Source organism: Lygodium microphyllum, chromosome 3, assembly GCF_053477565.2.
Source record: "Lygodium microphyllum isolate KBCC chromosome 3, Lygodium_microphyllum_v1.1.10, whole genome shotgun sequence".
In the NCBI taxonomy this organism is placed as follows: domain Eukaryota; kingdom Viridiplantae; phylum Streptophyta; class Polypodiopsida; order Schizaeales; family Lygodiaceae; genus Lygodium; species Lygodium microphyllum.
The window spans coordinates 176,858,841-176,886,639 of NC_141137.1; the positions used below are offsets into that span (position 1 = coordinate 176,858,841).

At 39.4% G+C, this 27,799-nt stretch overlaps 1 pseudogene; it reads left to right on the forward strand.

Moving 5' to 3' along the window:
* The first annotated feature begins 23,864 nt into the window (after window positions 1-23,864).
* Window positions 23,865-24,335, forward strand: LOC148039243 (pyridoxine/pyridoxamine 5'-phosphate oxidase 2 pseudogene; annotated as a pseudogene).
* Window positions 24,336-27,799: the final 3,464 nt, after the last annotated feature.

Genomic DNA, 27,799 nt, shown 5'->3' on the forward strand with positions numbered 1-27,799 from the left:
CACTATACAACCCCATCTAAATATTTAGAAAAACTTGAGTTTGAAACTTTAATAAAAGGAAAACAAGGGTGAGCTATTAAACCAAAAAACCAATTGATTAAATTTAACAAAAAAACTTGTAAATGATATAAAAATATTATTCATCAAATGCATCTTGAATACTTCAAACATATATTTAACTTGAAGCATCATATAATTTCCATGATCGTGAAAATTAAACTTGCCTAAACAATAATCTATTGAGATGACAAGCTCAACATATGTAAACATTGATGATGGACTGCCTAGCTAGATGGGTTTGCACATCTACTCTTAGAACATTAATAGTTGATGTGACCTAAAATGGGCCAGTATTGGTAATGGCACTAGCTAGACCTCATGCATACAACAAATAACTCCACCACACGGACTTGTGGGCCAGGAGCATGTGTAATACACCGATGTACACTAAATAGACTTTACAATGCGTTTATAGCTGATATGTAGTCCAACATTTACCTTCCCTTCTCCTCAGAGGGAGATCCCATAACATGCAGGCATAGTGCCTCGTAGCACAAACATGAGGAAGCTCCCCTTGGCTAATTGCCACGGCTCCACTACGACTCTCCTACACCTCGGGGATTGACCCCAAGATGCATCGCTCCAACATATAAGATATAACACACAAACTCCACTCTTTTCTTATTTGTACAATCCATGAATATATAAATCCTCACCAAAAAATCCCAAGGAAATCATACAACTACTTTCCAACAAAGGCTCCTTTCCACTCAATGTATAAGTCACGTCCTAGGAAGACAATTGCTATGCAATACCATGCAATGTGTCATGCATAGTGCAAATGATCATAGTGCACAAACAATATTTATTAAATTAGCATTTTTTGATGTGGACAAAACACTCCTTTCATGATTTTTACTAAATGTATACTTCGATGTATGGAGACTATCACCGATTTCTCGTGCTATTAGCCCCTTAAAATAAATTATCGCAATTCTAAATGAAATGAAAAATCAAACATTTCAAATATTCAAACCCTCTCAGCCCTCTGAATCTCTTAACATGACCTTTTTCCTCTAATGTTTACGTTATGCTGCGTTGCATAGATCTAGGGTATTATTTGTATGTATTTTTTGCATAAAACGGAAAAAATATGAACTATGACACATAAAAAAAGTAAAAAATGAAGCCAAACTTCATGTCTTAGATTTTTTTTACAGCCACAACCACGAATCATAAATTTCTAGATTTTTATAATATGAAATCCTATTTTTTTCTATTTTTAGCTATTTTTCTCTATTTATTTATTCATAAAATATATATTATTTTTTTATTTATGATTATTGATTGATTATGACATCTAAAAGATGTTTTGTCTCAAAATTTTATCCCATGCGCATCTCTTTTTCCCACCCAAAACTAATAAATTCTTCATTTTTACACTAAAAATGTGCTTTTTGGGTCATAATTTAATGATTACGACTATTTATCATTACTGGTCTACAAATGTTTTATGCAAAGTCCTAAATCATTATACAAAAAATCTCCAAATAAAGTTTTGTTCCATATGACCTCCATTTCAACCATCAAACATCAACAAGAAGTAAATTTCCTTTGTAAAAATGAGGCATACCGCTCATTTGTGTGCTGCTGGTTTTTTTATTATTTTTTCGGGTTGCCAACGGACACAACCAGCAACAAATCTTCAATACTGAACATCTCCCCTCAGTCTCCTCTTGATCTTGGAGCAATCTGGGGCAAGCATCCTTCAATCGATCTTCATTCTTCTTCATGTGCATGAACTGCCCCTTAAGGGGAGAGAGATGGAGGATAGAGAAAGAATAAAAAATGGGATTGCTAAATCCTCCATTAAAATGAGAAAGCTTGCAGGCATCTTGTTCCTCTCCCTACCCTGATCGAGAATCTCTCTCTCTCTCTCCAAACGGGTTTGAATTGGAGAGGCATCGAGCAAAAATGAGGAGGCACATTGACACTTTCCTCTGTTCGACAGTTTTTGCATTAGTTTCAAGGCTTTTACTAAGCCTAAGGTTTAAAATATTAAAATAACCGGTTTATCTTTTTGTGTTCACACTATCTCGCAAGTGGATTTTTCAATTTTTGAAGGCCCAAACAACCTCGGATTTGCAATTCAACTAGACAGGCAGCTTCATGGCGTCGAACTCCATCAAGATGGCATCTCCCATACACTTTACGGCCTCCTGATTTGGTAGCTACTTTATAATGCCGAAACTTGCGGGGATTGAATGGGGGGTTAAACAACCTCTGATCCATGAAGCAAGACTTGCATTGGATTCCTGATGTTGAAATACATCTAGGAAAACTCCAGCTTAGCCATCCACCACTATTTGACTTTTCATGAAAACTGGCTCTTTAATGCCTCTCGAGCACTTTCTGGCTCCAAAATGAGTTTCAACGCTCCAAGAACGAGTCCAAATTGGGTCCTAAACCTCTTAATCTCTTAACATCACCCTTTCCCTCTAACGTTTAGATTATGCTACATTTCATAAGTGTAGGGTATTATTTTGTATGTATTTTTCGCATAAAACAGAAAAAACATGAACTATGACACATAAAAAAAGCTGAGAACTGAAGCCAAACTTCATGCCTAAGCTTTGTTTTACGGCCACAACCACGAATCATAATTTTCTAGATTTTTTTAATGTAAAAATCCTATTTTTCTCCATTTTAGCTAACTCTATTGATTTATGCATAAAAATAGATTTTTTAAAATTTATGATTAGTGATTGATTATGACAGCTGAAAGATGTTTTGTCTCAGATTTTGATCCCATGCACATCTCTTTTCCACTCGAAACCAATAAATACTTCATTTTTACACTAAAAATACAATTTTTGAGTCATAATTTAATTATTAGGACTATTTATCATTATAGATTTGCAATGTTTTTATGCACAGCCCTCAATCATAATACAAAAAAGCTCCAAACAAATTTTTGTTCCATATAAATTCCATTTCAACCATCAAACATCAACAAGAAGCAAATTTCCTTTGTAAAAATGAGGCATACCGCCTATTTGTGTAATGCGGGTCTTTTAATTATTTTTTCAGGTTGCCAACAGATTGACCAGCAACAAATATTCAATGCTGAATATCTCCCCTCAACCTCCTCTTGATCTTGGAGCAATTCAGGGGGGCAAGCATCCCTCAACCGGTCTTCATTCTTCTTCATGTGCATAAACTGCCTCTTAAGGGAAGAGAGAGGGACGAGATAGAAAGTCTAAAAAATGAGATTTTTAAATCCTCCATTAAAATAGGCAAGCTTGCAAGCATCTTGTTCCTCTCCCTGCCCTGATCAAGAATCTCCCTCTCTCTCTCCAAACATGTTTGAATTGGAGAGGCATCGAACAAAAATGAGCAAGCACATTGACGCTTCCCTCTATTCGATAGTTTTTGCATTAGTTTCAAGGCTTTTATTAAGCCTAAGGTTTAAAACATTAAAATAACCGGTTCATCTTTTTATGTTCACACTGTCTCGTAAGTGGATTCTTCAATTTTGAAGGCCCAAACGACCTCGGATTTGCAATCCTTTGCAATCCGATTGGACAAGTGACTTCGTGGTGTCAAACTCCATCAACCTAGCCTCTCCCATGCACTTGACGGCTTTTCGATTTGGTAGCTACTTTATAACGCGAAACCTTGCGGGGATTAAATGGGGGGTCAAATAACCTCCGATCGACGAACCGAGACTTGCGTTGGATTCTTGACATCGAAATGCATCTAGGAAAACTCCACCTTGGCCATCTGCCATCATTTGATTTTTCATGAAAATTAGCTCTTCTCGAGCACTTTCTAGCTCCAAAACGAGCTCCAACACTCCAAGAACGGGTCCAAATCGAGTCCTAAAATCTAGCTCTCAATAGTCATTACGATCCTCACTTGGCCAATGAAGTATCACTTGTTATATTTAGTTTGTTGCACCTGCCTACAATTGGCATAGTTATAGTGCAGATAGATTAGTGTAGTCAATTATGCACTAGTTGACGTAGTAGGCCACTTTCCTTTATGTTGTATATATCTATACTTTATGTACATTGTATTCTGTATGGAAGGAGAAGAAGAAACTAGCAAGAAAATATTTTGCCTCGATCTCTCTTCTTGTGTTCTTGAGTGAACTTTCTCTTATGTATATGGTCTGTTTGGCACAATAGCTCAAGCAAGTGCCCTCACCACATGATTCTTCACATGGTCCTCCATAATATCTACATTTTGAAGAGGATAAGATTGCATATAAAAGCATGTCCACAAAGAAGACATAAAAAGACACATAAAAATCTAAATGGAATCCCAAAATAGAAAAACTAGTAAGGATATTTTAAAAGCTTATGGGCTTCTTAGCCTCTTTGTAGAATAACTCTCATCTATAAAAGATAAAGGAGGATTTGTCAAAACATGAAAATGATACATCCTTTATAGTAAGACAATAGATTTGAAATCATAAGAATGGAAATAAAAATACAAATATCTAGTTGTTCACTAATGATATCCATGTATTCAAATAAAGCTTTACAATTGCTTTGGTATTAACATGACAATGTTTATGTAGGAATGCTAGATACCATGAAAAATGAGTTTCCAATCAAAGGGAAGGATTTGAATGTGTAGAATAGGCTCTAGCAAAGTATAGATAATTATGAAAACCATTGGTAGGAAAGCCTTGCCATCCTCGAATAGTGGGCCGCAATTGATTCGAGGATCATTTTTTATGAGTCGATATGACGTCATGCTTGATGATGAGAAATAGTATCATCAAACGTAGATTAAGTACAATAGAATCAAGAGAGCATGATAACACACTTGAGAACAACTTTCCACTTTAGATAAATAAGTTCAAATATCGTTACTAATCCAGAACTCAAGATAATGGATGTATAAAGCTACCCAAAGAATAACATCGCTCGATACCATGAAAATCATCATCATCTAGAATAGTCAAATCTCCCTGTATGTACATAAAGGACATCAACATGGTTTTAGGGGTAACAAAATCATTAAATACCATCTAAACCATCTCAACAGGTAAGGACGATGACCAACCATCAATCCTTTTGAGGAGAAAGATCTAGATTAGATAAGTTAATATAAAACACTAGCCTCTCTTGATAATAGTGGATGTAAAAAGAATGATTGGGAGGAAAAAAATTCAGAAATTTCTCAATTTTTGCAAAAGAAGAAGATCCATGTGAGCTTGCAACATTTCAACCTTAGCTTAAAGTAATGGACACAAAAAAACACGTTGCTTAATATCAACAAGGTCCATAAAGGAAAGAGATGGAACCATAGGAGCCCTTGGATTTGATTGTGAAACAAGAGGAGACTAGGCTAATTTTGTATGAAGCTTCTAAATCTACATAGCTTGATCATCAATACTAGCCTAGAAAGACTGCAATTTAGGAGCATGAATATACAACTAATACTTAAAGTTAGGACAACTTGAGAAAGAGTATTAGGTTCACTTGACTTGTAGACCTATGCTTGCAAAGAAGCTAACTCAACCTTCTAAGATTCCAACAATTGGGTAGACTCTTGCATCTCACAAGAAACATTGGTAAGGGTCTCCAGAGTTGAACTCAATTGACTCAAAGTATTATTCAAATCAGCATGAAGATCACTAGTGAATTGTTGCATTTCATCATTAATAGAAGAATATTGCAGTTGAAGAGAGATTATCATTGTTAACTCAATAGAAGACTGAATATCTTAGCATCGAAATAGAATCAAGTCACCAACCATAAGGTGATCAAGAGAGAGAGAAAAGCATTACCTCATTTGTACCATCACATTACACTAAAAATAAATTGGAAGAAGTAAGAAAGGCAGAAAGGAAGGTTCCTAATGTGGCTAGTAAAGAAATAGGATGACTTATATGTACTGAAATTGAGATATACTTCAACCATTTAAAACAATAAATCACCAAGGGAGGTGAAGAATCATGAGCACTAATCACCATAGGAGCAAGATTAGAATAATTAAGAGGTACTATAGAAGAGTCAATAGAACTAGAGCATCCAAACCGTCTAAAGGAGTAGAGAATGTAAGAGGGACATATAAGTAGGAACCAGACATGGCATTGATAACATTGTCTCTAATCACTTTCAGTCTAGGTATATACTCCAATTAACCACATAGCCTTTCAACACTATTTGAGATGCAATGAACTAGCTCATTTGACAAGAGTGGCTAGGGGTGAAACTGGTAGAGTTTTTTCCTTAAAGCATAAAAAAATCATGGCAATAAAGATGCCAAAAGTAGTTAGGATATGTCTCATAACTAAGGGCTAGAAGTTCCATTTCAATACCACCTTCATAATAACATTTGATGAAAATTGGACTCACTTTTGGGCCTTGTAAGAATTGCCATGTCATTGTCCTATTAAAAATATGGGGCCAATAGATAACTATATCCATTTTATGTCAACCTATATCATGTAATGCATCATTGGGAAGGTTACAATGAGAAGACTCTAACACATTAACCACTGACAAATTTGGACTTTATGTGCTCAAGCATAGACTCCCAACCAAAAAGTAACCTTAAAAGTCTCATACTAGCCTCCTCATCTTCATTTTTCCTTATGGAACATTCACCAAAATCCCAAATAACTTAAAAGGCCCAAAAGTGAGTCCAAATCTTCATTAAAATCCTTATCATGGAATGGAAATGGCCTATAGACCCTACACTAGAAGGGAACAAAGATATGGTAACAATCAAGTGCCACCATTTTTATTGGCATCACTATAAGAGTTACTATATATAGTGACACCAATAGTTATGCTAATAATAATGCTATATTGTGGGGAAAGAAGAAAGGCAATGCAATAGTTGTGGCAAAATCTTGCAAATGATTTGATTGATTGAGAGAGAGAGAGAGAGAGAGAGAGAGAGAGAGAGAGATGCTTAGAGAAGGAGTTGGAGAAGAAAGCCAAGGGGAGTGAGAAGGAAATCACAAGGGAGAAAAAGGAGAGGGTTGTGAAGAAGAGCTTCAAGGCAAATGTGCATCTCTGAGTCCCAAGGTAAGTCATTTCTTCTTTCTCTCCTTCTATCCTTTGTACATTGTGGTCTTTCTAGGGGAGAGAGAGAGAGAGAGAGAGAGAGAGAGAGAGAGAGTAGTGTATTATCATCCATGGAAGGCCAAATTATGACCCATGGGACCATTCTAGATATACAATGTTTCTCCTCCCCTATGGTAGGAAAGGGTAGCTATGGTGAAAGAATGATCTATGCAGTGTGGTTGTCTCGAAAGTGTAACATGCAGATGATGAGAGACCCTAACTTTGATATAGGAGTAGTGGTCAGAAACTGGTGAACTGGCCCCTGTAAAGGGATATCAAAGTCATCCTGTATGTGTGCATATGATGGCCATGTCATAGTAATTTTTGGCATAAAGTAATGGTGGAGCTTATTCAAAAATTCATAGATATCAATAGATTTTAAACCTTCTATATGTACCACATCTGGATTACCATATTTTGCTATCTATCTATGAATATGAGCGTTCAATATAAAACCATGTTTTCTCTTTATAACTTTATATCTTTTAGGCTTAGGCAAATATAACCTTTGCTTTATGCAGCAATCCTCTATCTTGCGGATTAGAACTAGATTTACTATGTTCACCTTGTGATTTCCTATTGGTCTTGCAAGGTTCACTATATGTAAGCCCTCTATATCAATTGCATTCAACTACTATTAAAAATTACCTTTATTTTTAAACTTTTCCTAAATGAAATATATCCCTTTTCTATTAATATATCCCTTTTCTATTCAATCTATGAATAACCCCCTTATATGGTACCCTTTTGTATGTGAGAAATATATTTTTAAAATTCCCTATTTTGAATCCATGTGATAGACTTATATATTATGAGTGACTCCCCCCCACCCCCCCTTGAGATATTAATTAATACAAGAATATATATCCTTCCTTTTACTAGATGTACTAGGGGACTAAGAAGAGTAAATATGTTCCAAGAATCCCCATATTACTATATCCACCTACTTACTAGGTTATCTTGTCATTTCATACACTAAAACTTATAAAGAACTAATTGATCACCTTCTCTTATGGACCAACTGTCTTTAAATACTTACGTACATACTAAGTCTCGTAGGTTTCTGAGATATTATCATGTTTCATGGCTACAAACCTATCACGATAGGATATCAAAAAAGAAAGCTAGGATGTTTATTCTCTCATAAATGTTACTACTTAATCTAGTTTTCTTACAACGAGTAGGATTTGCTTAGTCTTCCACCTCCTTGAGTTTCTTTTACCTTATCCTCGAGCATGCTTCTCCAATCTCCATACAGTTTTATTGACACAAGAGAAGGAAAGCCATAACCATGTCGCTAGGTTGGAAAATTCTGGTGATGCAGTGATAACCCAATGATTCAGGGTCATTGTCTTGCCATCTTTGTATACAATGGGGTTCAGGTAGCTTCTATGAAATATAAGAAGTGGAATTTGATTAAGTCTTTCTATCCAATCCAATCTCCATTAGTTTCTATCTCTCGTCAAGTCAACATGAATATAATAATAAGTGGGCATCCAATCCCAACCTTAGTAGTAAGTCCAATGTTCTTGAAAAAACTAATAATACTATAAGATACAAGCCACATACCGATGGTTAAAGTGACACACATATTCATAAAAAAATATACCCCTAGCTTTTAGTTGTGTTCTTATTTGCATTACTATTTGCATCGCTATTCATGTTTGCAAAAGTGACACAACCGACTCAAATAGCAACACCTGCAGTAAATTAGTGATGCAAATAGGTGTGGTTACATACAAAAAATTGGTGGCAAGGTAGCTTGCTAAATGATATTCTGCAAAGCAATTACATATTGAATACACAGTTGTCATCAAGATAGGTGAAAAAACTACATAAAATGATAAGAATCATAACTCATAAGATAAGTACAAGACTAATGATGACAACTCATAAAACTACATGGAACCATGGAGAGGAGAGTCCAAAACAAACATGGAAATGTATCTACTTTTGTCTAAATACTAGCTTGCACTGAGTTCAAGGACACATGATACTCTGATGAAGTTACACCTCATGATCTTGGATGTCATGACCATCATCATTGTCCATTTGGTCTACGTTACAACAAACAATATGTTTTTGTTTCTCTCATTGTTTCTCTTCCTATAGTTTAGTCTCTACTTATATTTCTTGGTCTCTGTTCTTTGATTTCCCTCCATTTCTTTTCTCTTCTCCTCTTTGTTTCTCTCCCCACCCCTCTTTCTCTCTCTCGTTACCATTCTTTGTTTGCTTCCCTTCATCTCTCTTTGTCCATTCCTTTTCTTTCTCTCTCTCTCTCTTTATCTTTATCTATCCCCCTCTCTATTTCTCTCTCTACCCCTCTTTTTCTCTCCTTCTCTTTCGCTTTTTTGGTTTACCTCCCTTTATCTCTCTTTGTTTCTCTCTACCCTTCCTCCCTGTCTCTCATTGTTTCTCTCTCTACCTCCATCTCTCTAATCCTTTTCTCTCCCCCTCTCTTTAAACACCATATTGGGAAATATGGGAATTTTCCATAAGTTTGGGACACGTGGTCAAATCTTTGGAATTTTTATAACTTGAACACTATGACTCTAAATTGAGTGCTCTATAGCTTAGTAGATTCCATTTTTCAAGCGCTTTCCAATGATAGGTCAGATCATATGGTTTTGAGAAACTTATGGACATGTTATCTAGGTGCTACCTTTTTAGTATGCAAAAAATAGGAATTGGGAGATTTCCAAACTCACTAATATTGTGTTTTTATATTTATCTATCCCCCATTCTATTTTTCTCCCCACCCATCTTCTGCTCTATCTCTTTCCCTTTCTTTGTTTGCCCCCTTTCATCTCTCTTTGTTTACCTCCTTTCAACTGTCTCTCTCTCCCCTCTCTCTCTCTCTCTCTCCATCTTTCTATTTTTTATGAAGCTCCTCTTTCTCCCATTTTTTATTTATCTCTCTCTTCCTCCCTCTCCCTTCTCCTCTCTATTTCTCTCCCTCCTTCCCTCCCCACTCTCACTCAACACATCTCGTTGCAAATAAAATCAAATATAGAAAATAAAAAACTTAAAAAATAAAGATATTGAAATCAATGTCTCCCTATCTCTCTCTCCCCCCTCTCCCTTTACTTTTCTCTCTTTCCCTGCTCTCTCATTTTCACAACTTCCCTTCCTTTTTCCTTGCATACTTCTCTTTCTTCTTCGCGTTGATCCGGGTTTCTTACAAAATCAGATTTCTACCACAAAATTTGGCCAAAAACCCTATCAAAAGCCTTACCCATAGCTTAAACCCTACATCTTATCACTTTGGGTTTACTCTTCAAGCACTAGGTATGCTACATTGCTTCTCGGTTATGATAAATCTTGCAAGTGGGGAAACAAGTTCTTAGGAGACCAATGCAAAGGGTAAAAGGGATGGGTTATCTTAGTGAAGATGGAAATGGATTACACTTAGGGGTTGAGTGAGTGCATATATTTTTTCAAAGAAATAGCCTTCAACTACACTTGGGTCCCACCTGTATCACCAAGATTTGTAACCTATCACCATCATTAGAAAACACCTCACCCTTGTACACAAGTCAATGTCTACATCTTGGTGTCATTTGGATCTTACAGAAAAGCTTACAAGCATGGACCCTCTTTATCACATGTTTATATGTATATAAGGAATTAAAGTTAAAGAAGATTTTGGAAGTATTTTTTTATAATTTTAATAAATCCCAAGAAAAATAGAATTTCAATGAAATTCTCACATTGCCCAACCATTTCGACTTGTCTACAAAGTTGCAGGAGAAACCGTTTTCAGATTCTTCACTGATTTGAAGTTACAAAGGCGTAGACTACTAGCTGCAGGAATTTTCTTCTCTCTTTTACCCTTATCACATCAACTTTCCATTTTATCCTTCTTGTAAATATATTATAATGATGTGCTTTGGGCACCCACCTCTTATAATCTAGCTCCCTTTCTCTAGCTTATCTACCACTACCATTTGCTTCTTGCATGATGACCAAGCTCATCCACTATTCTCCATATTCTCAAATATTTCATACATCATCTAGAATTATATTAATTAAGAATATTAGCTTAATGAAATCCCTCATGGAGGCCATATAAGGTGCCCATGGAGATGTAAAGAAAAACACAATCATAAGCACATGAGAGCACTCTAGATCACCAAGCCCAAAGGGGAGCCACTAAGAGTACATTATGCAACACCCTCATGCTAGTCCATCTCTTTGAGGTAACCTATGATTGAGTTTTTTTAAAAATATAGCATTCCATGAATATATAATGGCAAGATTCCTCTACTTCTTCTCCTCTTGTCTCCCTTCTTTTCATCTCTCTCCCTCTCTCTCATATTCTAATACGATGTCTAGATCATATGGTGTCCAGATCATATGTATTCTCTTCTAATTATCCCTCTACATTCATACTTAAACTTATTAAGTAAGACTTTTCATATACTCTATTGGTAGGAAATCCTTATTTTCTCATGTTATATATATGTTCATGAGATAAATTAGAATCCATCACCTTGCTTAACCTTCCATCATCTTCATTTCCCTTAAGATGGGCTACAAATTCTCTCTTGTGAAGTTGTGTTTTGGTTCTTTCCATTCACTTAGGAAAGGGATATCCTAACCCGTCCTCCCTTTGGCTAGGTGGTTGCCTTCTTTAGCTCTCTTAGTGAGGATTAGAGGTTTGGTGGGTAAGAGGCAACCCACTTATCTTTTTAGCTCTCATTTTGGTGCCTTCATTGAGGAACTTCTCAAGCTAGGCATTTCTATGAAGGAAGAAACATCTAAGGAGTTATCCTCTTATTCAACGAGTGTTTGTCAAGGGATCACTAATGATTAATCTTCATTAAATCATATTTAAGAGATTCATTGCTCAAGAATACCATTATGGTCTTCAAAATAAGCTTAAGAGAAGAAGAATCTTTCTCGAAAAATGGCACGTATGCGAGTAAAGCAAGTTAATTACACACACCCTTTTTTACTTCAAGAGAAATCTTACTCTCATCAAGCCTCTAGGTCAAGGCATTGTATTGAGTGCTTTGTGTCTAGTATAAAGATACTTTCTAAGGAGCCTCCTCTTCAAGTGGTGAAGGAGCTTTCAAATTCGGGGATTAGTAAGTTTTTGGAGGGGGAGTTACACATCAATGGTGTGTGGTATTGGCGAGAGACTACATTTGGTGATGCGCTTTAACTACTACTAGTAAGAAGGCTCAAAGTAATTAAGAAGGTAGCTATCAAGGCCTATGAAATTTGCAAGGTCGATGATGGTCACACAAAAGCTAGGCTAATCACTGGTAAGTAAATCATTCGCATCTCTCGAGTTGTAGGATCTAAGAGGCCAGAGCTTCAGTAACACGCTGTCGAAGGATTTATGAAAGCAAAGTCGCATCTTCAGAAGACCTTGATAAATTTTAGGATAAAAGATCAAACAGATGAATAAGCAAGATGAGGAAATAAGGCCAAGGCTATGTTTTATTTTGTCCAAATATTTCTTGTTGATGCACTCTTTTAACAAAAACACAATTTTGTCCCTGATAGATGCAATATTGCATGTTTTGACTCAATTCGTCATTTTACTGTTGCTATAACAGCCCCAGAGGGAGCAGGCTGAGAACACCTATCCAAAGGTTCCAAAGGTGATAAGACATCACATGGGCTAAAGGACAACCTGTCCAACTCATCTGTCCATCTAAAACTCTTCTCCCTTCTAACCACAATAATCACTTTTTAGTGGCTCACTGATACAACCACGCCTGCCAGACAGAGTTTTTCTGGTCTGCCCAAAAGCCTTATTTGTAGGCACAAAAGAAGATCTAAGTGATAGCCTGTATGGAAGATAGGAATTTCAAAGTTCAATTGTGACTGAAGCCCAAGAGCACAGCAGTGCTCAAATGTTCATAAGGATGCTCGGATGACCATAAAAAATCTGCGTAGAACTCCTCCGAAATGAAGTAAAATGCCTATTCTATGAGAGAGTAAAGGTGCCTTGTTCACACCAGTAAGTAGTGTAGATAACAAACGTGAGTCCATCTCAACTGCATTCTCAACATTGGTAACAAGCTGTTTCTGACTTTGACTGTCAAGACTCTTGGTTTTCTTCCTCTGTTTCCCAAATATTCCCTAAGTAGCTTTCATGTTGTTGAAAGTATGTGACAATTGGTCATCTTGGAAGCCTCTTTCTCAATGACTAGCTAATCTGCCCAAACAGTCAAGATTTTCCGGCAGGCTTTAGCTTGTACATGTTTGGTATAATCCTCGATTCTTGATTGATTTGATCTATCAGCCTTTGAAGTTGTGGTCTTGCTAACAGATAGAAAGGGCATTATCTCGGAGAAGATTCTCTCCATCTCTAGCCACGACAAAGGAGGTGAGTTCAAAAAGGAAAGCAAAACAGAGACCAAAAGGACAATTGACATTGATCAAGGCAGCGAAGTCAGGAACATAGAGCTCTCCACGGAAAACGGTTGGATACATAATGCCTCCGCCAAGAACATTGTGGCACGGAGCAACCTCTGTCACAAGAAGGGGATGGTTTTTCTTTGAATCCTCTTCATCCACTCTCCTTCCCCTTCTGTTGTCGCAGCATTTCATCGACTCCTAAGGAATCTTTGTCTTCTGTTCTTGGCATTCCTCTCTCGTAGCAGCATCCAATTCACGTGTCCTTCCATCCGCTTCGAGTTTCGTCCTCTGATGTTGTAGTCGCGTTCTCCGAGCTTTAATCGATCTTTGTTACCCTCTTCGTAGCCGCAGGAGTGTCTATGCGTCGATGCTTCGTCCCTTTGCCGCCTCTTGTCACCTTCCTCATCCTTCGCCAATCTTCCTTCTCCCTTCAGCCACTACGTCGTCTTGCTGTAGAGCTTCAACATCTCCTTTGCCTCCTTTGATTTTTGTCTCTGTCACCAGCCTCTGCGTGTCTTGTCCTCCATTGTTCTCTCGTTCTCCCTCACATCCACTTTTTCCCACGCTCTTCCCTTCCTTTCGAATCTGCTTTTCCCCCCCAAAATAGCCTTTTTGCTTTTCTTGCCATTTACTATTCACAATCCCTTTTTTTTTAGCCACTCTTCCTTTTATAACATATCACACGCAGAAAAGCGGTTTCAACTTCCCGTGCATACCGTAATGCTCGTAAAGAAGCCGAGATGTATTATCTATAAGTTGAAGTGTTGCATCAGCCATGTTGCATAACACTTGTTCTATCCCAACGGTCCGTTGGATTGACAAGAGCATTATACTGAAGTAGCAACTCCACTATTGAGCAATGTCCCTCACTAACAGCAAGATATAATGCAATTCTGTTATCATAATCAGTTGCCTTTTGGTGAAGGCCCATCATCCAACACATCCTTCAATGCATTTGTTTCACCTTTGCTTGTCTAATTTCTAGCAATGTCATCTTCTTTATGACTACTATGCGTGCCTGAAGGCTAAGGACAAATATTGCCTTGCAGAATACAACCTTCATCTTGCATTTATTTGTAACACGATAAACCGCTTTCCACTTGACTTTGTTCAACATAGGCTGAAAGCATCTCATCTTGCTCACCACTATGCCTCCAACTCCTCCTCACTATACTCATACGCAGAAAATAAATGTAAACACAACAACTAAGTATGTACAAAGTATCAAATCACACACACAACTGTTGGATGGTTTTCACACCTCGAATGCACAGCAATACGACAACGCTTCATAAAAGTTTGTAATGGAAATTTGTAGTTAATGCATAAATGAATAATCTTATTCGCTACAACTTTCAATCGGTTCAAAACATTAGGGTGGATGTGTGCAGTGGATGTGTCCATTAGTAGGAAGATACATTTTAAATAAAGCTTGGTCTTCTATTTTGGAACTGAGAGATTAAGAGAGATCTTGTTGTCCCCTCACCCCATAATATTTCCTATTTTGGATTATAGCATCTCCTTTAATATGCACATATTTATTTTACTCTAAGTGCATCCCATGAACCATAGGGATTTGTACGGACCTATCCATCCTCTTGTTAGGCAAACTGTGCACATAATAGCTAGCACAAAGCTCAGGCTCCAAAATATCATAAGGGAATTATTGGGCTTTTGTCATCTTGCTGAGATTAATGCATGTGTGAATCTATTTATTCTACCCTTAATAAGATATGACTTGGGCCTAGATGTGTTCATCTTTGTTTTATATTGAGCTAGATCAACATCTTCCTATCATGGCTTTTCTAAGCTTTTTTGGGCACAAAGGAGATAAATATTTAGACTTTCTAGATGACTTAGAAATGGATTTCTTAGTCATAGGCCGATATAATGAAGCAACCAAAGTATGTGCCTTCTCTTTAGTTCTAAATAGGATGATGCTCAAGAGTGGTATCAAGTTCTCCCGGATGCACTATACAAGGGGTAACTAGGAGGATCTTAAGACTGCATTCTTGCACAAGTACCAAGATACGAAGCCTCTTGAAGATCCCTAGAGATAACTCCTAGATCTTCACCAAACCTTACTAGGGGAGTACCAAGCATATGAAGGTATGTTTATAAAAAAAATTTCCTGCCAGACTCTACCCTCTACTATAAGGGAGAAGGTCAAATGCAAGTTTTCCACATCCTATGAAGAATCAGTTACTTATGCTAGGGAGAAAGATAGGAAATTGAAGTATCAATCCTAGTTGAAGGGGAGAGTTAAGCCCATGCAGGTTTTACCAACCATGCCAAGGCCTAGAGAAATAGCAGAGGTTCCACCCGCACCATAAATGCCACAGCAAGAGCTCCTACAATGCATTACTAAAATCAACTTGAAAGCCTTTCATTGAATTTAGTGCAAGGAGTATGGCTCTCTCCCCCCTAAAGGCAATCGGGGCCCAAGGAGGCAAAGAAAGAGAGTATTTTTGCTATCATTATGGGGATACTGGCCATGGTATGTACTTTTTTTCTCATTCTAGACATCTACCAGGAAATGGGTTTCAACCAAGAAGGAGGGCAAAACAAATGACACCACCTAGGGAGACGCTATTCCACCAAATCGAGGGCCTCTATAGCCGTCTCAAGTTCTCCAACATCCTCGACCACTTGCAAAGGTACTGCCCTTTCCTGTCTAGCCGCCAGAGAATCGTGATGTCAGGATGATTGGTTTGGATGCGAGTGATGTCAAAGGGAAGGCCAAAGTAGCAAAGGTTGAAGCAATGCCGAGGATGAAAGCCCGTAGAATTGAGAGGATGGATCCTACACCACCAGAGAAGGTTGAAAATATGAAATAAGAGGTAGAGTCTTCTAAGGCTTCAAAGACATGAAGTAGTAAAAAGAGGAGGGCTCGCTCACGCTGACACATTGAGATAGATGATTTTTCCTTGGGTAAAGGTACTAGAGCTTATGATTTGCTTTGTTGATGTGAGGGATCAAGGGTGAAAATTTTCATGGCCACAATTACTACATATATCTCCAACAGTGCGGCAACAATGGTTAAAGATGATAAGCATTAGACCCATGAAGAATAGACATGTGAATGTAATCAAGGCTAGAAATGTGAAAGATATTATGTCTCTAGTGAAAGTCAAAATCAATGGACAGAGAGTATCAAAGACATATGTGGATGGAGGTGTAGAGATTTGTGTCATGACAGAAAAGTTGATGGATCATTTGGGATTAGAGGTAAGTGAAACTACTGAATTTGGGGCCAAAATGGCTAACAATGCAGTAGTAAATTATTTGGGACTTATAAAGAAAGTCAAGGTAAAGGGGTGTGGAGTGCAATTAGAGCTTGACATGTATGTGATGCTAGTGAAGGGGAACATCTATCCACTCATTCTTGGGCGACCATGGCTAATGGGAATGAAAGATAAACAAGATTGGGAGACAGGGGATATAGAGCTAAGGCCATGGAAGGGGTTGCAGAAAAAATGGAAGAGCACTATCTACAGTATAAAGGAGGGCCGACAGGAAGATTTGCATTAGAGACCATCGCTGATGAATGGAGTTCTAGCAAGGATTGGTCATCTACGAGAGAGGAGGGTGAGTATTCTAATGAGGAGGAAGAAAGCTCTCTAGACGTGATGGGGATTACATTGAAAGGGCCTTCTAGTAGTGAAATTCCGCAATAGCTTCCAAAGGTCGAGAAGGAGGGTTTAGAAAAAATGTTGGCTAAGGATCTACCAGCCGAGAAGAAGGAAATCTACATGGAAGTGGTGATAAAACACTCTGTACATTTTATTTCTAATTATGAATACATCACAAGTATGATGACAGTACAACATCACGTTCATCTAAAAGATGGAGCAAGGCTAGTGATGCAGCGGCTATGACAGGGCTACAACGGTTGGGATTAGTTCAACAAAATGCTCTACTCACTAAGGTGAAGCAACTTTTGAAGGCAAGCTTCATCTGTCTAGTAGGGGACTCAAAGTGGATTTCACGTGTAGTGGTGACACCCAAGAAGAACAGAAAATGGCGGATTTGTGTGGACTATAAGCCACTAAATGCTACAACAAAGAGAGATCACTTCCATCTTCCCTTTCAGGATGAAATACTCAAGGACATGGCCAGACATGAGAGATACACTGTTTGTGATTGGGTATTCAAGTTATTTCCAGATCCAAATAGTTGACGAGAATGAACAGAAGACCACCTTCTTCACGCCTTGGGGGTGTTTTGCTTACAAAGTAATGCCATTTGGATTAACAAATGCCCTAGCTATCTTCCAACGATTCATGATTTCAAACAAATGGGGGGTAGCTAAACCATGAGAAGTGTCATATTGGTGAAAGTAGTGTAACTTTATTAGGGCATATCATAAGTGAGAGGGGTATTGAAACGGATCCAAACAAAACCAAGGCCCTATTGGCGATGCCGTCACCATCTTCTATGAAGCAACTAACCTCTTTCATTTAGAAGGTGTGATATATGGGGTAGCTCATTTATCTTCTCTCCTAATTACTATTTCCATTGCAACAGTTGACCCACTCTAAGGAGCTCCTCTGGAGTGACGAAAGTGAAAGGTGCTTTCACAACGTGAAAAAGCCTCTCAGCACCCTTCCCATAATTTTACAGGCTTGCTGGGATCAAGAGTTTTTTGTCAACCTGAGTTTTGGGAAAGATACTCTAGGGGAAGCACTAATACAAAAGGATGCTAAAACTGGCCTGATGAGACCGGTTTACTTTTCTAGCAAAGTAGTGACAGCATCAAAATGAGGGTACAAGATGGTGGAGGTAATGATTTCGTCTCTAATGTTTGCTATAAGAAAGTTTTGTCCTTATCTTCTCCCTAGGCCATTCACAATGATCATGACAGAAGAGCATTTTCCCTATGCCTTACAATACATGGATGTTTCAGCCAAAATCGCTAAGTGGGTGATACAACTCCAAGAGTTTGACTACACCTTCAAGGTGGAGGACTCTACTTGGGTCTGCCTAGCTAATTTGTTGGCCCATAGATTCCATCAAAAGAAGAAAAAGGACAAGGGAAAGGTAAAAGAGGAGACACCTTCTCTTGAGGACCTGCCACGGGTGGAGAATACCCATGCCCTCTACTTGATGGGGCCTACAAGCGTATTAAAGACAAAGCAGCAACAATAATAGTGGTGTTTAGTCCCAAAGGTGACAAACCTTATGGAGAAGGTATCAGCTTGGAGGATGTCCATTCTAACAATGAGATAGAATATCAAGCCTTGCTTTTAGGTTTGAGGTGGTGTCTCTCACATGGTGTCACTAGACTTAATGTTTTTGGGGAATCTATACTAATTGTTAAGAAAATGAAAGGAATCTAGGCTTGTAAAAATGATAACTTAGCTGTGAAAATGAGAGAAGCTAAAACTCTCGTGAGGAAGCTACATAAAGCCCAAATCTATTTTGTGCCAAGGCACACAACCAACGACGCAAATGCTCTAGCAATAGCTGAAAAATTGAAAGAGGTAATGGTGGGCATCATTGCAATAAAGCTCCCCTTTTTTTAGGGTAAGTTTTAACTACAAGATGTGCTTTATATTCTTGAGCATGGTGAGGCTCCTACACATATGAATAAGAGTGAGAAAAGGTGGTTGGCTATTAAGGCCACTAAATACCACTTGATAAATGATGTGTTGTATTGCAAAGGAAAGGATACAGTGCTTAGAAGGGTGCCAACAGCAAAGGAGATTATGGATGTGATTAAGAGCTACCATGAGGGGGTTTGTGGCAGATATTTTTCTCAAGAAACCAACAGAAAGATTCCCCAAGCTACTTTTGTGTGGCCTAGTTTGCATTGAGATGTGCAACATTGGTGCTGCACTTGTGATGCTTGCCAAAAGGCCAGACCAAGGAAGCTAGTGCATGAGGAATGAAATCCCATAACTACATATGGCCCATTTGAGAAGTGGGGGATTGATGCAATAGGGCCACTCCCACGAACTCAGTCTAGTAAGGAATACATCATAATGGGTGTGGACTACATGATGAGGTGGGTTGAGGCTTCAGCGAACTAGTAGGATCACAGGCCAAGAAGTGGAAAATTTTGTGTTTGAAAACATTTATTGTAGGTTTGGCACACCTTGTAATATATTAAAATATATATATATATATATAAAATTTCACCTTCGCAACGGCACATCGAGCTGGAGCGTGAGAGGGGGGATGGAGGAGCCAACAAGCTCCTTGCTGGAGCTTGCTTGGCTCCATCTTCATGCATAAGGACACGTAGAGGGGGGAGGATTCCCTCCCCTCCCCTATATAAAGAGGGAGGGCCACAGGTACAAGGGGACACACGAGAGAGGAGGAAAGTAGATTAAGCCTCTTGCTGCTGCCGCCGACATCTGCTGTGAGAAAGAGAGGCTGCCATAACGCCACCACCGCTGAGGAGGAATCACCCTACATCAACTGCCAGTCCGCAGCCACTGACTCCATCAACATTTGATGTCGTGAAGAAACTCCCTCTCCCCACGTGGCTTCAGTGAATCCACAGAAGCTTCAAGAAGCTTCTTGAAGCTTCTAAGGGGGACCACCTCAAGGCCCCCTTCCTATGCTTTTTCCCTTCAACCCCCTCCCCGGTTTTTCTTAAAACCCTATCACCCCCTCATATCCCTTCTACTCCATAAATTTCCCCCCCTCCCCCGGGTTTTAAAAAAAAAAACCCTCAAGCCCCTTCCTATACCCTTTGCTTACCCTTTTTCCCCCTCCCCGTTCTACCCCTTAGAAATCCCTTCACCCAGCCCCGGTCGTAAGGCCTTAACCCTTCCCGAGGGCCGCTAAACCCCCACAATCCTTGGCCTCATTAATCCCTTCCCCGTGCCTAAATTGTAAAGTTCCTTCTTATGTTTCCTTGAAACCGTGTTGCACCCCCCTCATATTCCTTTTAACACACCCCCCCTAAGCCTTACCCCCATGTACCCTTTTTTTTTCTTCACACCTTCTCCCCGTGCTATAATTCCTTGTGTTACCCTTCAAATTTTCACCCTAGGCTTGAAAACCTCAAGTCCTTTCTCTCCCATGCCCAAAAAAAATCTCTCAAGGTGTGTATGTTGTGAAGCCACACTCATGTACAACTTTTTTTGCCGTGTATATACCCTATAGGGCCTTTTTAGGCTTTATAAACCTTTCCCTCTCTGAAGAAGCTAAGAACCTAAAGGTCTTATTATTCCTTCTCGTGATCAATCATTTAAACAGTTCCTTGCCTCGAAAGAGAGACTGTGGAAATCTGGAAGAAAGAGTAAAAGTTGTCTTCACGTTCGAATTGCGATGCCACCTAAGAAAGTCCAAGGAGTAGCTACAGGAGGGTCATCTCCCGGTATCCATGTGGATATCTCACCCCAAAACCAGGTTTTTTTTTTCTTCTTGGTTTTATATCGGTTTTAAGTCAATCATGTAAAGATGAATTGTTAGGGACAGGATATATTTTTCTGAGTTATTTACAATGAAGGAGTTTAGTTTAATTGAACAAATGATAATGTATAGAACATAGTTTCCTTCGAATAGCATCATGCATTATAATGAATTACAAGCAAGATTATCTACTTACTATAGTAGTATATTTCAGTTAAATCCTGAAGGTATAAAAACTGCATCTTGCACCATTAAACCCTATTCTTTTTTTTGCAACATAGAGGATGAAATTCATGAAAGGTTTCTTACGTTGCCGAATTCTAGGAAGTTATCATCGCTAACTGCATATCTTAGCAAGGAAAAGATTGTTATTTGACATAAGTTTCGTTTGCAAGGAAAAGGGAGGATTAATTGAATTTACCTAACCGCAAAGCATTAAAGTTTAGGACTGAAAAATTAATTGTCACAAGGATAACAAATCGTGTCGAGGTGATCTCAATATTACCTCCTAAAAGATAACCGATTTAATGTAAACTTAGAAATACCTATGCTGCAAAATATGCCTTGGGAATGATTTAAAGGCCAAGAAACATTTATACCTTAAATACTTGACTACCTTCCTTGATTGTAGGGTCAATAAATTCAAAAAATGAAAAAAGAACTAGGGTTTGTCCCTGAGGTTCTTAAAAAGAGACCCTAAGCCCAACAAACGTCAGCTTGAAGAAACGAAAACGGATTATTTCATCGTAAATTACGATGGAGGACTTGTGCAGCAACTACGAAGTCATATAGTCTTGTAATTGATTCACAAGAAGAAAGGTTAAATACCCTCAACAAGGATGGCGGATCCTTACGCAACTTAACTTGCAAAAGGATGTATTTTTTTAAATATCCTTCTAAATAAGGAAAGTAAAAAAAAAACGGAATCGAAAGTATCCAATGAACTTTAGGGTTGACCAAGTTGGGTTAATAAGGTACGCCCTAACCCAGAATATAAGGGATCTTGCCAAGTTGCAAGACACCTTGGAACGAGTGCTGATGCATTCGAAAGGAAAGCATCATTCCTTAGCAGTTTGCCAACAACAAGATCGGTTAATGAAAGTATTTGTGCTTGCTAGAGAATTTAGAGCACTATTTGATTTATGAATTACAAATTAAATGAATATCTACGCTTCAAGTTGAAGACCTGAAGGGAGAGGCAGTTTCAATTACCCTCGACTGCCTGCTTGACCCTAACCAAGGGGGTTGTTGACCGCGCCGGGAACGTGGACCGAACCTGCCGCGAGAGGTCTCTCCATTGAGCTCTACTTGGAGTAGAAGGAAGCTTGGGTGCCAGGGGGGGCTCTGGCCGTAAATCCCTCGCCTTCTGGGTCCTGCACAAGAGGCTAACGTGACTCGAGATTGGATCTCGAGACCCGCATACTAGTTTACGGGCAGAAGCTTGGAATAGTGATCCCTATGGATTACTGGATAGCCTTTTGGCGGATTATGGATAAGCCTACGGGCAGAAACTCCTTGTATTTCAAAGATAAAAATGATGATATGTTAATAAAGAACTTGTTTGATATTGTTTTTCTATGTCACGTGATAAGATTACGTTGTCGTGATGCTGCGCATCTGAGTCGTGAACACCTCCATTTTTGTTGTGCATTTGTGTTAATTTCTGCGTGTGATTCATCGTTTGTGTGGCGCATTTTAATAAACTACATTCAATGTATGTATATATTCCCTTAAATGTATTGCATATTCGATGCTTGTAATAGGAAGGAAAACCTATCCTACCCTTTGTAGACCGTCCTGTTCGTGGGAGCATCCGAGACTTGGGGCAAGCTTACAATGAGTCCTTCACTGAACCAGATGGTAATCAGGACTCTAGTGAAAAGGTCCCTGATTTTGTTGAGACTATGATATACTGTCCAAACGAGGCCGTTCGTATGGATGGTCGCTATGCATTAAAGGAGGAATTCACAAATGGGAAGATAGGGAGCTAAAGATAGTGGATAAATATTCGTATGGCAAAAAGAGGGGGAAAAGGAGGATTTGTATGGCTAAAGGGGGGGGAAAAAGTTCAGAAAATTCAGGACCTCCCCGTGCTCGAAATGGGAGAGCTATTTTTGAAATGGCGGTTGTTATTCTTGGAAAAGGAGGACATAGGAGCAGAGGATTGGAGAGGGGAGGGAGCCTGTGTATAGAAAAAAAGAAGGGCCCCAATTAGAAAAGGCTCTCGGCCGCTTCTCCCAATTGTCTTGGGAAAAATACGTTCAACACTACTCTGCGCCCCCCTGGAAGGTTTGGGCTCAAGCTCCAGGTCGTGTGGATCTTATTGATGAAAACATTGACTAAGAGGGCTACTCTGTTTTACCCATGGCTATACGATCCTTATCAGGAAATTGATCTTCAAAATTTGACTTTGATGTGTGGTCGATGATCACAATCAACACCTCAGACGGGCAATTGTCCTTTCCTAGAAGCACACACACTTACCAATGGAGCTGCGGGACATAGCCCTCTCCCTCATGCTGTGCGCCATACGTAGCATTTGTGCAGCAGTTACCTATTCTCAAACAGAGCTTGCACGGTTTTACGAAGCAGGTCTTTATGAGAACCTCCTCCAGGACTGAATTGCTTTATTGGCCTATGAGCATCCTGCTGAATCTCCAGTAGGGTATTTGCTGAAACAAGGGCAAAGGGAAACGGTTGCTGATGCAGTCAATACAGCAGTTTTGATGACTGATCCTTCATGTGTGTCTCCAAGGAGTTCTCAATCAACTTTAGAAAAATTGCTTCGTCAGCTTACTGCCTGTCAAACAGAAAAGTGGACTTTGAATAGTGGACAGGGCGGAGTGTTCAGCCTGCAGCGTGCTTTGAGAGGAAAAGACGGTCCTTACTGAAGGCACACGTTCTTCTGTAGCTCATCACAAGTTTCTTGAGGTTGGGCCTCCATAAAACTTTATTCGGAGCAGTATCTGCTTCTAATCTTCTGACAACACAACTGCTGAGTATCTAATCATGTACTGATGGAGATAACTCTGCGAAAGAATGGCGGAGGTGGCTCCATGGAGGCAGCTGCTGTCGAGCTCCTTGAAAGCCAGTTCCCATCTGAAGCACTCCTCCTACTTTCAGCTGGCAACTGTGAGGCCGGATGGAAGTCCTGCCAAAAAGACGGTTGTCTTTAGAGGTTTTGTGAAAGGTATGGACATGGTCCAGTTTACAACTGTGCATCGAAGCAAGAAGATCGAGGATTTTCATCATAATCCCAGAGGCGAAATTTGCTGTTTATTGGTCCTTCACCAGCAATTTCATTGTTAGAGAACAGTCTTGTGTCTGAGGCCCAATTAAACCCTTCTGATGGTCCAGTAGAAACTTTCTGTCTGATTACACTCGACCCAGAGGAGGTAGACTACCTCAATTTGAAAAAGAATCAACGAATTCTTTTCAAGTGGACGCCAACAACTCCAGAGAGCTGTGTAAAATGGAGTCAAGAGTATGTCAATCCTTGAAATTTGCAGGAGTTCCACTGGACGATTGTGTTAAGATGTATACTCCACATGGATGAAGAATGCTGTTCCAGTCACATGTGAATCAGATGATAAATGTAACTGGTCACTGATCTTTGTAAGACAATCAAATTTGAGGCTATCAGTGGATCCATTAACACCCATAATAATGGTTGGACTGGTTTGGCACCTTTCAAGTTCTGATGAGGTAGATACAAGAGTGTGCCCTATATGCCATTATGAATTGTATCTCTCTACAATAAGTTTCAGTTTGTTGCTGACTTGAGCAGTATACATGTCTGGAACCTATGCATGCACTTATCTTATGCCTTATCCGTTGAACCTGAAGTTTGATCAAGCTATATAAGACTAAGTCCTGAATCTGAATGTATTATTTGATGCCCTGAAAACCAAGCTCGAATGGTTATTGTAAATCAATGGACAGATTGTCATACTTTGACATTTATTTTAACTCTTCTCTTGTAAAGTACTTGACAAGCATTATAGTGATCTTTGGCGTCAAATATTGAGATTTTCTTGTTAGCTTCATATCTTGCTGTACCTTGAACCCAGTGTTCTGCAGCTCTTGCACGATCTCTTTGACAACATAAAGGAACCAGTGCTTAACGGATTAATTAAAGAAGATGATTGTTACATGTCAAATTAATGTGTTAGATAATTACATAACTAAAACAAACTGAGGAAAGTGCGGAGGATGGGCCATGGGTCCGTCCTACGGTTGGGTGGTTCCGGTCAGCCGAGAACTTTTCTCAAAACTTGAAGAAGAGCGAGATGATCGTCAAAAGACAGAACAATGAAAGCGTGGACCTAGAGTTATGTCTTAACTGATTTACATTGTTTTAGGGGAACGGAGTGGGACTAGGCCTTATGGCAGAGAGGTTGAGCTTTGCATCCCTCTCGTTTCCCATTCTCCTTGAACTAAGTGTAGCATGAATCCGCTTCGGACCTGGCATTTTTGCGTAAAGTAGTTCGCTTGGGTCCGATGCTAGTTGCTGTTAGGTAATGACCAATCAGGATAACCCTAATTCTGGTCGATCCTAAGTGGGAACGGCTAGGATACTTCCGCTACGTGGCAGATGCGGAAAGACCTAGATCGCAAAGCCCGTAACATTCCATGGGAATGCCGGGTGGAGTTTTCTAGACATCCTTTCCGATGGGCTGCTAAGACATGTCCTGGATGATTCTAGTGGACACGTTAGAGTTGGTATCAAAGCTAACCAACAACGGAATTGTTTTTATTAGATCTCAATAAAATGAAGTAAAGAAATTGTTGATGTCCAAACATTTTCTTACCTTCAATGCTGTCTTGCAGAATTATGAAGCGTGGAACAAGTTTTTGGTATTTCGGGTCATGTTTATGACTGCAATGCATTCTCTGCTTTATAGACAAAGAATTGGGATGATGAACATCCTGGAGCAGATCTATAATCCATCACCTTTGTACATGGAATGAAGATGGACGGGTGCTTCAGGAATCTACTATATAGCCGCCCACCGGTTTGCTTATCTACGGACGAACTTAAAAAGGATCAAATGGTTGGAAGACTTGAAAGTCGTAAAGTTGTTCGTTTTTGTGGAAGCTCACGTAAATTCGACATTACATATCCGAGGTCGGAGGGTTGAAATGAACTCATATGTATATGAGGAAGTAACCCGTGTAATCCCCGTCGACAGGATTCAAGTGTTGGGCCGCCATGAGAAGTATGGATTCAAATGGAAAGGATATCCTGAACTTCCAATGACTTATCGATTCCTGAAGATCTATGACCGAAAACCCTACTATTACACAGTTCCTGTAGATAAATGCAATACAATGTTGTTCTCCCCAAACTAAATGTAACAATTTACTTATCATCACACGGAATGTTGTATTCGAAAGGGCTATGCCCATGTAAATACAAATCAAGACTTCTTTTTATCAATGTTTGGCTATGCATAAGAGTTGATAAAAAGTTAAGTAGTTACATTGTTTACGAGATAACTGAATTAAAGATATAATATAAGCTAAACATCGATTATCATATAATAAAGTTAAGAAAACCTTTATTTAGGCACAACCCCAGGTACAGGTTCCAAATTCGCCTCCTACATCAAGTACTGCTGTGATCCAGGAGAAGAAGTTCCTTCTCAAGCAGATAAAGCCATCCGAGTTTGACGGGAGAGGCAGATTCGTCCAGGCTGATGCTGAAATTTGGATTGAATCCATGGAGAATTACTTCGAAGCAGCCAGTACTGCACCCACCAATCAAGCTATGCTCGCTAAGTTAAAGCTCACCGACGAAGCCAAACTTTGGTGTAAGCAATGGTGCAGGGATCAAGGGATTGCAAAGGGATCCGTTACCTGGGAGAAGCCGAAGAAAGCCGTGCAGGGAAGATACTTACCACCTGCATATCGCACGCAGAAAATGAACGAGTTCTACGAGCTAAACCAGTTAGGACTCACTCTTGACGCGTACTACTCTAAATTTGTTTCACTTTTAAAGTATGCGCCACAGATGGACATGACGCAGCAGGTGTCCAAATTTTGTGAGGGCTTAAATCCACAAGTAAATACCCGTCTTGAATCTATGCGTCCATCAGATCTTCAGGATGCACTCATTCGAGTGGCGCCTATAATTCAGGAGGTGCAAGATAGACCAAGGGGTAATAAAACTTGGTCTTATAGTGACCCAAAAAGAGGAGCATTCAGACCTCAAATGAAGAGAGTTCAAGGTCATAATCAGGGACAAAGAAAGAAAGCAAGGACAAATAAAGTCAGCAACTTTGTTCCTACTCAAAGTAATGGTCAAAACCTCCATTGTTTCCACTGCAATGAACCTAGTCACTTCAAGAGGCAATGTCCCAAGCTTGGTGGAGGACATCGCCAAGCGCCTTTTCAAGGAACATGCCGTGGTCAAGGAGCTCCTACCCGTGGAAGAGGAAGAACTGCCTGCATTGCCAATAGGAAAATGTGTGAAGAAGGGGAAGAAGAAGATCCGACCATGGAAACAGAATTTGAAAGAGCAACAGTCCATGCCGCTTTACACAAGAAAGGGCCGAATCGCCAGTTCTCGGTGATTTAGACACCGTCGAACTATCAAGGTAAAGGTTTCAAAACCTTGATTGATTATGGTAGTACACATTCCTTTATCTCACCATCATGTGCAAAAAGATTAGGATTAGCCATAGTAGAAGCACCTACCTTGCTTGTGGAATTGGCAAATGGTCCTGAGGTAACTTGTACCAGGCAAACTGCTAAGGTGGAATTCTTTCTGGGAGGAAAGAAGACTTTAGTCAAATTCAGAGTCATGAACTTAGGTATCCATAAGTGTCTACTCGGAATGGATTGGCTTAAACCCAATGATGCCCACATTCACTGTGGAAAGGGGCAAGTTTCCTTTTGAAACTCTGAAAGGGAATTTGTCACAACTCAAGGTGAGGCAGGAGTGCCAAGAATCCAATTGGCCAAAG